The sequence below is a fragment of the Lagenorhynchus albirostris genome, chromosome 13, assembly GCF_949774975.1.
Source record: "Lagenorhynchus albirostris chromosome 13, mLagAlb1.1, whole genome shotgun sequence".
In the NCBI taxonomy this organism is placed as follows: Eukaryota; Metazoa; Chordata; class Mammalia; order Artiodactyla; family Delphinidae; genus Lagenorhynchus; species Lagenorhynchus albirostris.
The window spans coordinates 16,451,996-16,470,262 of NC_083107.1; positions in this window are offsets into that span (position 1 = coordinate 16,451,996).

Sequence of the window (18,267 nt, forward strand, 5' to 3'; positions counted from 1 at the left end):
TAATAAAGTGTTGAATATCTTTTATAATTTATTGAATAGTCTGTTGATAAGTGAAAAACGGAATGATCGTAAGTGTATTGGTTGTTGACCCTCGTGATCACATGGCTGGCTGGGAGCTGAGGCTCACTGCACTGATCAGAATCATGAGATAGAATCATAATGCATATCACCAGCCCAAGAAAAGATCAAAATCCAAAATTCAAAGTATGGTTTCTACTGAATGGGTATCACTTTCTCAATGTCATAAAGTCAAAAAAATTTAAGTTGAACCATCATAAGTCAGGCACCATCTGTATTCTGTTCTATTGGTATGTGTCTGTTTTTTTATGCCAGTACCATACTGTTTTAATTACTAAAGCTTTGTAGTATACTTTAAAATCAGGAAGTGTGAGACTTCTGGTTTTGTTCTTTCTCAGGATTGCTTTGTCTATAATGGGTTTTTTGTGGTTCTATACAAATGTTAGAATTTTTTCTTCTGTTTCTATAAAAATTCCATTGGGATTTTGACCAAAATTGCATTGAATCTATAGATGGCTTTGGGTAGTATGGACATTTTAACAATAATAATTCTTCTGATCCAGGAACATGGGATATCTTTCCATTTGTTTGTGTCTTTTTCAATTTCTTTTATCAAAGTCTTGTAGTTTTCAGTGTACAGAACTTTCACTTCCTTGGTTTAATTTATTCCTAGGTGTTTTATTGTTTTTTGATGCGATTGTGAATGGGATAGTATTTTTATTTCTTTTTAAGATGTTTCTTTTAATGTATAGAAACTCAAAGAAGTTCTATATATCAATTTTATGTCCTGCATTCTGAACTGAAACCACTGATTAGTTCCAACAGGTTGTTGTTTGGGTCTAAGACTTTCTCTATATAAGTTTATATCACCTGCAAATAATGACAATTTTACTTCTTTTCCAGTGTGGATGACTTTTATTTCTTTATCTTGTCCAATTGTTCTAGCTAGGACTCTCAATACTATGTTGAATAACAGTGATGAGAGTCTTGTCTTGTTCCTGATCTTAAGGAAAAGCTTTCAATCATTCACCATTTAGTATATAAACTGGGAGTTTGTGGTAAATGGGCTTTATTATGTTGAGGTATGTTCTTTCTATATCCAAATTTTGAGGACTTTTATCATGAAAAGATATTGTATTTTGTCAAATGCTTTATTTGAATCTATTGAGATGATTATATCATTGTTTTTCATTTTACTGTTGTGGTGTTTCACATTTATTTATTTGCACATACTGAACCAACTTTGCAACCCAGAGATCAATCCCACTTGATCATGGTGTATAAATTGGTTAATATGTTGTTGAATTTGTCTTCCTTATATTTTGTTGAGAAATTATTCATCTGTATCAGGGATATTAGTCTATTATTTTCTTGTAGTGTCCCTATTTTCCTGGCATCAGTGTAAAGCTTGCCTCTTAAAGTGAGTTTGGAAGTGTTTCCAACTCTTCAATCTTTTGGAAGACTCTGAGAAAAATTGCTGTTAATTCTTCATTAAGTTTTTGATAGAATTCACCAGTGTGTCATCTGATCCTGGGCTTTTCATTTTGGGAAGTTTTTGATGACTGATGCAATCTCTTTATTTATTATAGGTCTGTTCAGATTTTTTTATTTCTTCATAATTCAGTCTTTGTAGGTTGTTTCTAGGAATTTTTATTTTCTTCCAAATTATCCAATTTGTTGGCATATAATTGCTCATAGTAGTCTCTTACACTCCTATGAATTTTTGTAACACCATATAGGTATTAGGTTCAATAATAAGTAGAAAGACTAAGTTTAATAAAGAAATAAGGGAATGCAAGATGTTGAGAAACAAAAGTAATCCAGGTCATAAAAAGATATTTGGTTATAAAGGTAAAAATCTAAGTTAAAGAAGAAATATAATAAGACTCTCTGTTGGATAGAAAATTTAGAAGGGTAAAATGCTGTTGCTCAGTGAATAAAATGTACTTTTATATTTTGTTTGTTTTAAAAACATAATATATAATAAAGAATAAATGGGACAAATTCATTAAATGGCCAAGATAGAGAAGGAAAGAGAAAAAAAGATAGAGAAATGGAAAAGTCTATCATCAGAAAAGGAGTATTGTTGCAGCAAATGTACCCAGAGTAAAAGTCAGAAAGTGTATGTAGCACATGAAGTACAATCCAAGCTGGTATTAATATCCAATGAGTTTAATGTGATATATGGTGAAGGAGGAAGAGTTTTCTTGACAGTGATCACTCATGTATTCATGTAGCTGGAAATACAGTGGTGGTAGTAGATACGAGCATCCATCCAGTTTGAAGCAATGACCAGCCTTAAGTAAATGAGGGGAGACACTGAACTCAGATAATTAAATTATGGTGGAGAATAGACTCTAGTTTCAGTAGGGAGCTTAAATACAGTGAAAGACAAAGGAATTTCAGTCATGAAATTTGTGAAATCTCAAATATTTATGTCTGAAGGTACTGTAGGAATTTCTGGAGGTATAAGGTCTTTACAGTCTTTAATTGCTCAAGATGGAGTAGATCAGCCTGCTTATGTGTGAGTCAACATTAAAAGCTAAGTCAGGTGCAAGGTCTGAGAGCCACACATGTTTGTGTTTTTGTAACTCATAATTAAGTAGAGTCTAGATCTAAAGACATTTTGTTTCAGGTCCAACAGGCACTGGAGAAGATAATGTATCACATCAACAAATAGAATTAATTAGACATAAAGTATATTTATGTGTATATGAAGCAATATTCTCTCATAATTTAAGTTAATTTGAGAGATAATAGTCATGATAAAATTGATATTTTCTTCTCTAGGTTTTATGGAAATTATAGTGATGTAAAAGTATGTACTAAATCATAACAAATGAAGTTTTTGTTCTCCAAAATAATTTTATCTCTCTTTGATTACTATGAAGTCATTTGATTAAAGACATTAGTTCTTCTATCTTTCTTTTTGGTGAAGATTAATATTAAAATTACTTTACAATCCCCGAACCCAAAACAAATGATGTTCATGGAGGCAGTCTCAACCTTAAATTATAAATCTACTGGTAGGACTTCACTAAGTAGATATTCTTTGTGCAAAATATCTAGAGATGACCCCCACATGTTGTTCCATTTCCATTTTCTCCATAGTCAGATAGTAGTGCATTTTCCTAAATCTAAACTATAACAAAAACAAAATATGAGTTCAAGAAAGCAGAGAAGTACTTTCCAAAACTTATTTCACTATTAAAATTAAGACTATTTACCAAGTTTTATTTTGAAATTTTGTAGAAAGAAGAAAAATTTTCTGCCCTGAATAGTGATCTATACTCAGTTCAGTTTTAAATATAATTTGAAAACAAGCACCTCAGTATATTGTTCAATTTCATATGTTACACACACAGTGTAGCTTCTAAATTTTATTAAGGAAATAAATGGTCAAAAATTTACTTCTAGTTAGTTTGAGTTTGATTTTATGCCAATTGAAAAAAATGTTTTTCTTAAACTTATTTTGTGTGGAAAACACTATATTACTCCCAAAGTGTAGAAATAATTGAAGGCCTGTCAGAAAAAATAAATTATATTACTTTCATTTAAAAAAAAAAGACTATTACAAATATCAGGAGTGTAGAGTGAAATTTCTGGCTCTTCTAATATTAGGCCAAGGATTGTAAATAAATGGCTCCATCTTAGTGTTTTCATCATAGCTACATGGTAGATATTTTACTTTGTTAAACATATAAGGACACTTGGAAAGTTTCCATGCCAAGGGCAAAGTGGAAGGTAAATAGCTATTTACATTGAGGAGATACAGTAAGTTTTGCTTTCTTTTATTTGGGGAACTTTGAAACGGTAGCTTTTGGAGTGAAGAATAAAATTAGACAGCTTTCATGAAACAGCTCTTTCTAAATGTTCTTAACATTCTCCCATTATGTTATAATTTCATATGAGTTATGCTGCCTGATTAGTTCCATGCATATGTAGCAGAGGATTTAATAAGCAATTTATTTGGAGACAGTAAATGTAATAAAGATATCATCTTGCTCTCAAGAACTTTTTATTTTGAGTGTAAAGTTAATAACAAAACATAGTTTGAGATGAAAACATGCATTAATTATTCCAGTTATTTTCTCTTTCCCTTAAAAAAATTATCCAAAAAGAGTCAAATTTGATTGAATTTAAGGGTCAACCTGTATGAAGGAATTAAAGATGAATGGTAGGAAGAATGGCCTAATGTTTTACAGTGGTAGTAAAATCAGGGCATTGTGAGTTTATCATATGCCCAAAAATCACCAAATTATAGAATCAAATTCATTATCTAAACCACAAAGAAATTTGTGTTGTTTATAGGGATAATCATACAGCTGTGGCTAAAACATGCAAAAGGAGAAGAGATCTTCAAGTAAATTTTAAGAAAGTAAAGCCTTAATTATCTGAAAGATATTTTTAATTTGTCAACATTTACTTTATTGAAAACTGTTTGTAATCTTTCTTTTAAATGCAATGTCTGTCATGGATACAGCTGAAGAAAAAATAAGGTTATAATGGAATTTGGATCCAAAGATGCATTAGGAAGTGAGGCTTCATCAAAGATAAAGCAAGCTGCAAAGACCAGAGGAATGAGCTTTGAGAAGATGTATGTGGAAGAAGAAAAATGTATATTAGGTAAATAATCAAACTGAACATCAAATGTATTTGGGAGCAAAATTAGAAATTTGTTTTGGATATACAGCAAGGATCAGGGACCAAGGACATAAAAATCTAATGAAAGTATGTCAGGAAATTTTGGACAATGTGAGGGGAAAAGGTTAATGTCTTGATCAATTGCTTTAAGGCTGTATAGTGGATGCAGATTAACTTTTCTGTTGAGGTTAGCAATGGAGAAACAAGAAGTCTGCCACTTGTTTCTGCCACAGCAACAATAACTTGGCAGCCATCCATGGACAAAAGTATCTTTGTGGAAACTTTGGGAAATAGGAGATTGGGAAATCCTGATGGAACCCAAGTGGTGGAGGGCAGTTTTGCAAAGGCAGGCTCACCAACTGTGGTACTAGGACCTATAAATCAATAAGGTAGTAGTGGACTTGAATAGCACTATAGACTAAATAAACCTAACAGACATATATAAAACATTCCATAAGTGTGAACAAATTTGAAAAGATTGAAATCATTTCAAGTATTATTTCTGAACATAATGGTATCAAACTATAAATTAATAAAAAAGGAAAATTAGAAAATTCACAAATAAGTTGAAATTTAGCAGCACATTTCTGAGCTACCCATGGGGCAAAGAAGTTAAAAAGAAAATTAAGAAGTATCTTGAAACAATTGAAAATGGAAACCAGAACATACCAAAAATTAAGGAATACACCAAAAATGAGTTCTAAAAGGGAACGCTATTGGTATAAATACATACTTAAAGAAAAAAGAAAGATATTTAAATAAACTACTTAATTTAAAATTCCTAAAACTAGAAGAAGAAACTATGTTCAAAGTTAGCAGAAGGAAGGAAATACAGATTAGAGCAGAAATAAATAAAATAGAGACTAGAAAGACATTATAAAATATTTTAAAAATTAAGGGTTGCTATTTTGAAAAGATAAACACAATTGAGAAACTTTTAGCTAGAGTAATCCACAATAAATGAGAGAAGACTAAAATAATTAGTGAAAGTGGAGACAATACATCTGATACCACAGAAATACAAAGAATCATAAAAGAATTCTATGAACAATATACATCAACAGATTGGTTAACCTAGAAGAAATGGATAAACTTCTAAAAACATACAATCTAACAAGACTGAAGCATGAAGAAATAGAAAATCTGAACAGACCAATTAAGAGTAAAGGATATTGAATCAGTGTTCAAAAATCTCCCAACAATGAAAAATCTGGGCCCAGATGGCTTCAAGGATGAATTCTACCATCCATTTAAAGAACTAATGACAATCTTTCTCAACATCTTCTAAAATATTGAAGAAGGGAAAACAATTCCAAACTTATTTTATGAGGACATTATTACTCTCTTACCAAAACCAGATAAGGGCACTACAAGAAAAAAAAAATATATATATATATACCAATATCTCATAAATAAAGATTCAATTTTTTTTTTAAGATTCAAAAATTTTTAACAAAATACTAGTAAAACAAATTTAACAGCACATTGAAAGAATCATACAACAGGATCAAGTGGGATTTATCCCTGAGATGGAAAGCTGTTTCAACACATGCAAATCAAAAAATGTAATACACTATTCTAGCAGAAAAAAGGATAAAAATCTATGATCATCTCAATAGATGCAGAAAAAACATTTGACAAAATTTAACATCCTTTCATGATTTAACAGCATCTTTAAAAATTAGGTATAAAAGGAATGTACCTTAACATAATAAAACCCGTGAGTTATTTGTAGTGAGATGGATGGACTTAAGAGTCTGTCATAGAGAGTGAAATAAGTCAGAAAGAGAAAAACAAATACTGTATGTTAACACATATATATGGAATCTTAAAAAAAAAAAGGTTCTGAAGAACCTAGGGGTAAGACAGGAATAAAGATGCAAACATAGAAAATGGACTTGAGGACACGGAGTAGGGAAAGGGTAAACTGGGAAAAAGTGAGAAAGTGGCATTAACATATATACACTACCAAATGTACAATAGATAGCTAGTGGGAAGCAGCCGCATAACACAGGGAGATCAGCTCCGTGCTTTGTGACCACCTCAAGGGGTGGGATAGGGAGAGTGGGAGGGAGACGCAAGAGGCAGGGGAAATGGGGATATACATATATACGTATAGCTGATTCACTTTGTTATACAGCAGAAACTAACACAACAATGTAAAGCAATTATACTCCAATCAAGATGTTAAAAAAAATACACAACAAGCCATAGATAACATCAACTTAACAGTGAACACTGGAAAGCTTTTTCTTAGATCAGAACAAGACAGGATGCCCACTCTGGCTACTTCTATTCAACAGAGTGAATATTTTGGCCAGAAAAGAAAATAAAAGTCATCAAAATCAGAAAGGAGGAAGTAAAACTGCTTCTATTTGCAGATGACATGTATTATATATTAAAATATGCAAATTCTTTAATAAAAATATAAGAACAAATAAACAAATTTTGTAAATTTGCAGAAAACAAAAACAATATACCAAAATCAGTTGTATGTCTGTAGATTAGCAAAGAACTATCTGAAAAGGAAATTAATAAAACAATGTTCATATATAAAAGCATTAAAAATAATATAATACTTCAAAATAAATTTAACAAAGGAAGTGAAAGATCTGTCAACTGAAAACCAAAAGACAGCGATGAAAAAAATAGAAGACAAATAAATAAAAATATTCTCATATTCAATGATTGAAACAACATTGCTAAAATATCCATACCACCTAAGGCCATCTACAGATTCATTGCAATCTTTATCAAAATTCCAAAGGGATTTAAAAAAAATAATTAGAAAAAACAATCTTAAGATTCATATGGAATTATAAATAGTCAAAATAATCTTGAAGAAGAAGAACAATGTTGAAGGATCACATATCCTGATTTTAAATTGTAATACAAAATATAGTGATTGAAGCATTATGGTACTGACATAATAATAGACACATAGACCTCTAGAACAGAATAGAGAGCCCAGAAATAAAACCACACATATACAATCAAATAATCTATAACAAGGGTGTCAAGGATACATAATAAGGAAAGGACAGTCCATTCAATAAATTGTGTTGGAAAAATTGGACATCATATTCAAAAGAAGGATATTGGAACCATATCTTACCCTTACAAAAATTTAATTCAAAATGTACTGAAGACTTAAACATAAGACCTGAAATTATAAAACTCCTAAAAGAAAACATAGAGAAAAGCTACTTGATATTGATCTTGGCAATTATTTTTTTAGATAAGACACTAAAAGTTCAGGCAATAAAAGCAAAAATAAGCAAGTGAAATTATATCGAAGTAAAAAGTTCCTGCACAGCAAAGGAAACCATCAAAAAGTGAAAAGACAACTTATAGAATGGAAGAAAATATTCAAAAACCATATATCCTATAAGGGAGTATTATCCAAAATATATAGCAAACAACTAAATAGCAAAAATAATAATAATAACAATAGTAATAGTAAAAAAATTGAAAAATAAAACAAAGCAAATAATTAAATGGGTAAAGTACTGAATTTTTTCCAAAAAAGACAAATTGCCAACAGGTATGTGATATTGTACTCAACATCATTTGTCATCAGAGTCAAGCAAATCAAAACCCCAGTGAAATATTGATGTATATTATCAAAAAGACAACAGATAACAAGTGTTGGTAAGGGTATGGAGAAAAGGCAACCCTTTTGGTAGGAATGTAAGTTGGTATAGTCATTATGGAAAACAAAGTGGCAGTTCTTCAAAATATTAAAAATACAAACTGCCATATAATCCAGCAGTCACACTTCTTAGCATATATTCAGAGGAAATGAAATCAGGATCTTGAAGTGATATCTGCATTCCCATGTTCATTGAAACATTATTCACAATAACAAAGATCTGAAAAAACAACCTAAGGGTTCCCTGACAAAATAAGATAATAAAAACCATATGATCATCTCAATAAATGCAGAAAAAGTATTTGACAAAAATTCAACATAAATTTATGATAAAACTCTCAAGAAAGTGGGCCTAGAGGGAACATACCTCAACATAAAAAAAACATATATTACAGGGCTTCCCTGTGGCACAGTAGTTGAGAGTCTGCCTGCCGATGCAGGGGACATGGGTTCGTGCCCTGGTCTGGGAGAATCCCACATGCCATGGAGCAGCTGGGCCCATGAGCCATGGCCTCTGGGCCTGCACGTCCAGAGCCTGTGCTCTGCAATGGGAGAGCCCAGAACAGTGAGAGGCCCACATACCGCAAAAAAAAAAAAAAAAAAAAAATCATATATTGCAAACCTATAGCTAACATCATACTCAATGGTGAAAAGCTGAAAGCATTTCCTCTCAAATTGGGAGCAAGATAAGGATGTCCACTCTCACCACTTTTATTCTACATAGTTTTAGAAGTCTTAGCCACAACTATCAGAGAAGAAAATGAAGTAAAAGGAATCCAAATCAGAAAAGAAGTAAAACTGTCATTGTCTGTAGATGACATAATACTATACATAGAAAATCCTAAAGACACTACCAGAAAACTACTAGAGCTAATCAATGAATTTGGTAAATTTGAAGGATACAAAATTAATACACAGAAATCTCTTGCATTCCTACACACTAACAATGAAATATCACAAAGAGAGATTAAGGAAATTATCCAATTTACCATCACATCAAAAATAATAAAATACATAGGAATAAATCTACCTAAGGAGGGAAAAGACCTGTACTCAGAAAACTGTAAGATACTCATGAAACAAATCAATGATGACACAAACAGATGGAGAGATATACCATGTATTGGAGTGGAAGAATCAATATTGTGAAAATGACTATACTACCCAAAGCAATCTACAGATTCAGTGCAATCCCTATCAAATTACCAATGGCATTTTTCACAGAATTAGAGCTAAAAATTTTACATTTTGTATGGAAAAACAAAAGACACTGAATAGTGAAAACAATCTTGAGAAAGAAGAACAGAGCTGGAGGAATCAGGTGCCCTGACTTCAGACTATACTACAAAGTTACAGTAATCAAAACAGTATGGTACTGACACAAAAACAGAAATATAGATCAATGGAACAGTATAGCAAGTCCAGAGATAAACCCATGTGCCTATGGCCACCTAATCTATAACAAAGGAGGCAAAAATATACAATGGAGAAAAGATTGTCTTTTCAATAAATGCTGCTGGAAAAACTGGACAGCTACATGTAAAAAAAATGAAATTAGAACACTCCCTAACACCATACACAAAAATAAACTCAAAATGGATTAAAGACCTAAATGTAAGGTTGGATACTACAAGACTCAGAGGAAAACGTAGGCGGAGTACTCTTTGGCATAAATCACAGCAAGATCTTTTGTGAACAACTGCCTAGAGTAGTGAAAATGAAAACAAAAATAAACAAAGGGGACCTTATTAAACTTAAAAGCTTTTGCAAGGCAAAGGAAACCATAAACAAGATGAAAAGACAGACCTCAGAATGGGATAAAATACTTGCAAATGAAGCAACTGACAAGGCACTAATTTCCAAAATATACAAGCAGCTCATGGAGCTCAATATCAAGAAAACAAACAACCCAATCAAAAAAATGGGCAGAATACCTAAAAAGACATTTCTCCACAGAAGAGATATAGATGGCCAACAAACACATGAAAAGCTGCTCAACATCACTAATTATTAGAGAAATGCAAATCAAAACTACAATGAGGTATCACCTCACACAGGTCAGAATGACCATCATCAAAAAAATCTACAAACAATAAATGCTGGAGAGGGTGTGGAGAAAAGGGGACCCTTCTACACTACTGGTGGGAATGTAAATTGGTACAGCCACTAAGGAGAACAGTATGGAGTTTCCTTAAAATCCTAAAAATAGAACTACCATGTGACCCAGCAATTCCACTTCTAGGCATATATCCAGAGAAAACCAGAATTCAAAAGGATGCATGTACCTCAATATTCATTTCAGCACTATTTACAATAGCCAGGACATGGAAGCAACCTAAATGTCCATCAATGGAAGAATGTATAAAGAAGATGTGGTACATATATACAATGGAATATTACTCAGCAATAAAAAGGAACGAAATAGTGCCATTTGCAGAGACATGGAAGGACCTAGAGATTGTCATATAGAGTGAAGTAAGTCAGAAAGAGAAAAACAAATATTGTATAATATCGCCTATATGTGGAATCTAGAAAAATGGTACAGATGAACTTATTTGCAAAGCAGAAAAAGAGTCACACATGTAGAGAACAAAATTATGGCTACCAAAGGGGAAAGAGGTGGGTGGGATAAATTGGGAGATTAGGATTGATTTTTATACACTACTATCTATAAAATAGATAACTAATGAGAATGTATTGTATAGCATAGGGAACTCTACTCAGTGCTCTGTGGTAACCTAAATGGGAAGGAATTCTAAAAAAGAATGGATATATGTATACGTGTAACTGATTCACTTTGCTGTACACCTGAAACTAACACAGCATTGTAAATCAACTATACTCAAATAAAAATTTTAAAAAGTAAAATAAAAATTAAAATAAAATCATTGAATTGAGCTCCCCAAACTATAACATATTAGTAAAATGGAACTAAATTTGCTAGAACTGTCAACAGTAAGGGGGAATACCTTGACAAAGTGAAAGACAGTAATGTCTAAGTAAGGAGTCAAAATGAATATTTATAGGACTTGAGGTCTGACTCAAATGTAGGTCTTCCAGGGAGAGGAACTGCTGGGGACTAGACAAAATTTTTGATGTAATAGTTTAAGATTGGTAGACATAGAAAGCTGAGGCTGTTGAAGTTAGTCTTGGAAATTAAACAGTTGCTTCTTAAGGGGACTGTTTTCCAAGGAGATTGCTATATCAGATAATTGATCTGCATGGGATTCCTGATGCAAACAGTAAGGTTATTTATTGGTTAACAGGTTAGTCCTTCCCAGGAAAAGTTTCCCTGGACCAAATAACTAAGTCATGTTGACTCAGATCATCTTAATTCATGGTACGGATAGCTAGGTTATGTTAAAACAGGTGGTCACAGTTCAGAAGTTTAATAGACCATGGTGAAAAGTAGGTCAGTCAGATTTTAAGGTCTGATTTCCTTTGATTTATTTTTCTAATATGTGTACATTTGTTCTTCAAGTGAGGTCATGCTTTAGTCATATTCCACTATAAGTGTTCAAGATTATGATGTCATCATTTTATTAATGTCTGCATACTATTCCATTGAGCATGCCAGAGTTCAAATGTCACACTATTTTGGGATACTTATAATATTAACATTTGTTAAAATTTTTCTCTATTATAAAATAACTTCTATGAACATGTCAGTAGAGCACTTTTTAGGAGTATTCTCTTTTTTGTTCTAACTGTATTAAAATTATACTAGATTTAATATTTCAATTTTTTATCAGTTTCAGTGGGGAAAATAATATAATTTATTTGACAGCAGTATATGCATCTAACAATTAGGCACTGATTTAAGTTCCATATCTTCCCTGAGACAATCGAAATGTTGTGACAGGACTTCCATATGCTGCTTTAACTAGAAAAGCAATCACATTAGACAGTATTGCCATCAACAATGTTCTTATTCAAGTAGCACCGACACTAAGAAAGCATATCAACAAGAGAAGCATAACAACACACTTTTCTTTTAGGATTTCACTGCAAAATGTGTATACAAATTCCCATCAAAAAACACTTAGCTAAGATTCTGTTCTTATACGCTTATTCCAGAAGTCTAGAGTGACTCCTCAATTAAGGAATACCTATTTATAAGGCTTATTATAAAGATTCTATAGCAAAAATAAGTATAACCTTGATACTTCACATCAAAACCAAAGTTATTGTATATTAATCTTGCGATAACATTATTTTAAACACCCCGTAAAGATTAATTGATCAAGTTATTCAGACTTTGGAAGATTCCTGAGCCAATGCATGATGGAGTGGATAGAGTGTAGATTCCTGAGGGTAAGACTAGTGAGGAAGGAAATGGGAACAGTTGTGATAAATAGAAACTGTGCCAAAAAGAAAACAAGTTATTTAATGTATGGAACACAGGCGGAACAAAGAACTCAGGAAAACTGTTCCTATATTGATCAGGGAAGTAGCAGGAATTCTGGCCTCATTGGTGAGGGGGAGAGTTAATTGAATAACTCTATTTATGGCAACTATTATTTTCCATTAGCAAGTATGTAAAAGACCAGCTGGTAAGATATTTGTCATGATTTGACAGATTTGGTTCTTCAAGGCAAATTCTCTACAATGGCAAGGGAAAGGCCTGAGTAAAAATGGACAAAAGGTAAACTAGGAATAAAATGTTGTAAGCACACACATACAGCTCTAAATTCTTTAAGAATATACTGCCCTCCCTAAAAACACACTTATTTATGTTGAACCTATGAATGATTCATAATTATATTTGGAAATAATAATTCATATCCCATGTATTCCTCTCCCTTGTTTGGAGATTTTAGTAGCAGAAGCTTATGGATATAACACGTTGCTTGGTGATCTCAAACTTACACATTTAATCTCTTGTTGCCAGGGCATCTTCTGCACACAGCTCAAAAGCGAGACATTAAACCAACGTATTTCTATTTCTGTTTCAAGGCTTTCTTGGCTTTATAATGATCTCAGACCCTCTACCTTTTTAGAGAATTTTACATATATTCACATAATCTTTTAGCTCTGTATATAATGTGAAAATAAAAGAACCCTAAGGAATCAAGTTATAAATATAAAAAATTTGTCCTAGTAAACTACTCCTAACCACAGTAACAATTAAGATTACCATATTAAACTTGTAATACAATAAAATTATAGTAGAATCTTGCCAGTCACTTGTTGGCATTCCATTTAAAGGTGAACTGGGTTGGGTATTTATATGGCATATAAAAGGTCATTTTCCTTAAATATGCTTTTCTTTCTTTCAAAATTGCCATAAAATAATTTTAATACAATATACTCAACTAGAGCATGTACTCTTAAAGGCAATTCTATGAGATGACCATCTCAGAGCAATTAAAGGCCTTGCTCTAGATGATACAGTAAGGAACAGTGTTAAGCTTTGCTCCTGGGTATTTTATCCATAATACCAGGGTCTGTGTCAAAAATGTGAATGTTTTTGATTAACAGAATTCCTTTCCTTCAAGATATTTTACTTACTGTTTCTTCTTTTAAAACCAAAACACTTAATAACAGCAGTTTTAGTTATTTTTAGACCCTGTGTTTAAAATGTTTCCTTTATTTTAATGGAAAGTTTCTGTACTTTGTTAACAAAGCTGACAGAAAAATCTTGGTTACAACTAAGCAGATAGAAATAGCTTAGGATACACAAGAATAAGTCAAAATAGGATAAAAATAACAAACCTAGAAGCAAGATATTTTTTTTAAGAAATATAAGAAAACATCACACTAAAAAGAAAAAGGCTCCACTTAAATCAGCTTATATAAATTTACTTTTCCTTTCTTGGACTGAATATTGGACTATTCACCATGAGCTATCCCTTCTGAGCTAGGTAAGCTAAAGTTATATTTGATAACGATCAACTAGAGACTAAGATATTTATTCAAAAGATTGATCTTAACTAAGTAAGAAGATACTTCATGTAGGAGGAGAGCCTAAATAAAGATTTAGAATCTAGTTAATCTTAGAACAAAAGGAATGGGTCTTGATAAATTAAAAATCCAGGAGCTCATACAGCTCAATATGAAAAGAAAAACAAAAAAAGAAACACAATCCAATCAAAAAATGGGCAGAAGACCTAAATAAACATTTCTACAATGAAACTGAATCACTTTGCTGTACACTTGTAACTAACACAATGTTATTTATAAAGTATATTTCAATAACATTTTTTTAAGTTCCAAAGCATAGTTCTAGTGGAATCTCTTTGAAGGTGAAATAATCAACCTTGGGTAGATATTTATGCATGTCTTAAAGGTGTAACAGAATGGCCATGTTGTGGAGAATGCCACTGTGAAAGTGTTGCCTTTACTATCACCCTTATAGCAAAGACTCTATCAGTCTTAGTCATCCACAGCCACTTTCACAGAGTCTGAAAGAAAATAATACATAATTTTTCATGGAACATTCTAACTTTCTTCCTCCATCATGTTATAATTTTCAGTAAAGAATGAAAGACATGGTATTTAAATGTAAGAAGAAAAATGTAAATTTATAATTTATAGTTTAGTATTCTTCTTATAAGATTATTTTTTCTCCTTTCATTTAAAGTTTTAGATCACATCCTTCCTGCCCAACCCTTTCTGGAATGAAGAGGTTTTCCTTATTTATAAACTCTGATATCTACTTTGTCTTTTGAAATACGATTTTTTATGTCACATGATAATTGTCTTTCTTGAGAGTTCCTGGCAATTTCACTGTGCATTTGACAGATTCAAATTTCCTGCACAGTCAGACCACATACATGAGAGATGATCATTTATTCAAAGACCTATTAGATGATCCTATCTATATATAACATTATAGAATATTATATATATGTGTATACACATATATATATGTGTATATACACACACACATATATATATATATATATATATAAATTTTACTCCATTGAGTTTGATCATTAAAAGGTAAGCAGCTACCATGGCACTAGACTTTCTCCTGAATATCCTGATCACCTGGGCTTTGAGCATCCTTTTGTAAGGTTGTTATCTGAGGTTGTAAGGACCTTAGAAAAATTCAGTTGGTGCCAGTTTTTAGACTGCATCAAGGACATAAGTTTGGGGTTGTTTTCTTTTAATATGTGATATGTGTGTAATATTTCCTCCGGCTTTGATGAATAGCTGACTTATAAACTCTTCCAGTAATTGTTGTGCCAAAATCAATAGTCGCTACTACCTGCATAGTTTTGCTTTTCTCTGAAGAGCAGCAATCCTTAGCAAACTGTAATCAAATGCCCTAAATCATACTCTTAGATCAGAGTAAAGAAACCATTCCGTGCTATATATTTCTCCTGTGTTCATTTCTTGCAGATGACTTTCACTGTGTTCTCTGTCCTGCAGAATTGGCCAGGTGAAAATCCTGGAATCAGGTTCTCTTGTGGAGGCCAATCCCCATGCCATCTTTGACCAGGACAAATGCTTGCCCTCTAGATGCTGCTAGGCTGATCTCTACACCTTTTCCTCAGCACCTTTACTTGTACCCTCTGGTCTGACATACCTGCCCCTCACCTCTCAATAATTCAAATATGTTCTGTCCTCAAGTTCCAAACCAAGTTGAGTTTTGAAGACATTCACCCTACTGTAGCTAATAAGTAATCCCAAAATTTTTATGGTTTAATAATTTAAAAAAAAATTGTATTTCATTCACTCAAAGTCCCCTGCAGACCTAGTGACTCTTCAAAGCCATTGTCCTCCATATGATGATTCAGTAATCCAGGCTGCTTGATATCTTGACTTAATATTTTAAGACAAGACTTTCTCCACTTTTGTTGTAGAAGAAAAGAGGTGGCTAGAGAACTAGGGTGAGTATTAAATGCTTGAAACCTAACATAGTCCACATTATCTCTGCTAATAGCTTGTTGACCAGAACTAGGTGTATAAGCTCCACTCCTAACTCCACACCCCATGTGTCTGGAAGCTGAAGAGAAAGGATATCTGTAAGTATAGCCTTACCATAAAAATATACTAATAGACAAGATTTAAATGATGTAAAAGGAAAAGTTTACAAACACATACACAGTACACATTCCTTTGAAATCCCTGTGAAACTAATATTTAAGCAAATTATATATGTCCCATTTAAAAATCAAAATAAATAGCTATAAAGAATAAAGTAGGAATAATTACCTAATTATAGTGCAAATAACATTACAATTAATAGCAAAAATAGAGAACACTAGAGCTAAACCATAGATACTTACTTAAGAGAGTCCCATAATAAGCAAATTAAAGTTATCTATAATAATACCAATAACAATAATACCAATTAAATTTAATATTTTATAGACCTTACTGCTTGGCAGACTTTATTTACATTTATTACTTCATTGATCCTAAAGACTTCTCTATGAGATATTTATTATTATCAGTCCTACTTTACAGAAGTGTAAACTGAGGTACAGAAAAATAACATGACAAAGATCATAGAGACAATAAGAGGAGGAGCAAAGACAGGATTTGCATTGCCACTTAGATAATAATGATACTATCAAAACTTACATGGCATGACTTTCAGGAATGCTCAGAAGAAATAATTTAGCTTGTTAAAACAAGATATTTTAACAGTGAACCAAAATATGCCTGGAGATGGAGAAGAAATCAGTAAAGGATATATGAACTTATTTTAAAAAAGAAGGGAAAAGTAGAACTGGCAAACAAAGCTTAGAATTATTTCCATAAATAGATAAATGTCTAGCCAATCCAATCAAAAATGTTTTAAAAATCACCAGGGTTTCCCCGGTGGCGCAGTGGTTGAAAGTCCGCCTGCCGATGCAGGGGACACGGGTTCGTGCCCCGGTCCGGGAAGATCCCACATGCCGGGAGCTGCTAGGCCCGTGAGCCATGGCCACTGAGCCTGTGCGTCCAGAGCCTGTGCTCCACAACAGGAGAGGCCACAACAGTGAGAGGCCCGCATACCGCAAAAAAAAAAAAAAAAAAACCAAAAAACTCCTCAAAATTATATTAAGGATGAAAATTCTACAGAGATACCAAAGAAATTTGGAGAAGAAAAGATGGAAATTATATTCTCAAGAATATAGAATTAAAAGTAAAATTCTCAGTGACATGAATGATTTACTTAATTACAAACGACTTATGTTGAACACAAAAGATATTGTGAATGTAAATACATAATTAACCTTTCAAAAATTAAAATTTCACTAAAGAACTATCCTCTGAATTAATTCTAGGACCAGATGATTTTAATACCTACGTCTATTGAGAAATATTGAAATTCAAATTTACTGAAATTTATCAATAAGGGAGTTGCACTAAACCAAAAACAAAATGAAATCAACATAGCCAAATTTGATAAAAATAGAAGAAATAAACTACTTATGTGTGTAGGGCAACCTGGGTGTCTTGGAAGCACCTCTGCCTATAGAACAAATTTGTCATGGATAAGACACCTTCTTTGTAACATTTTTGTACCTAGGAGTGGCAGAAGAGATCTTCAAAGACACCCCCCTAAAAAAAAGCCTATTTGAGGGGCTGGGAGTCTAAGCTACAGGTAGATACAAAGAGCTGAAATGATTAGAGAACATGTAGCCCTATAATCTTTTCTGTCATGTAGATTTGAGTTTGCAAAGAGGTGCAGTTGAATCTGTGGCTTTCACATTTGATCTGTACACTTTTCTTAGTATTTTCTGGCTAGTGTTCCTCTGTGGTCCATGGAAGAAGAAAATTATCTTTTTTCCCCCCAATACAGGTATATAGGAGTCTCACAGTAAAAACAAAACAAAACAAAAAATAGACTCATAACCAAAAATTATCAAGAATACACAAAATGCTGAGAGAGAGAGAAGAAAAAACAATCAGTAGGAGGTTTGGATATTCAAAGTGAGATAAAGAATTTAGAGGAGATGTCTTTGGAATACTTAACTAGCTAAATGCTTAATTAGATAAAATACTTAACTAGA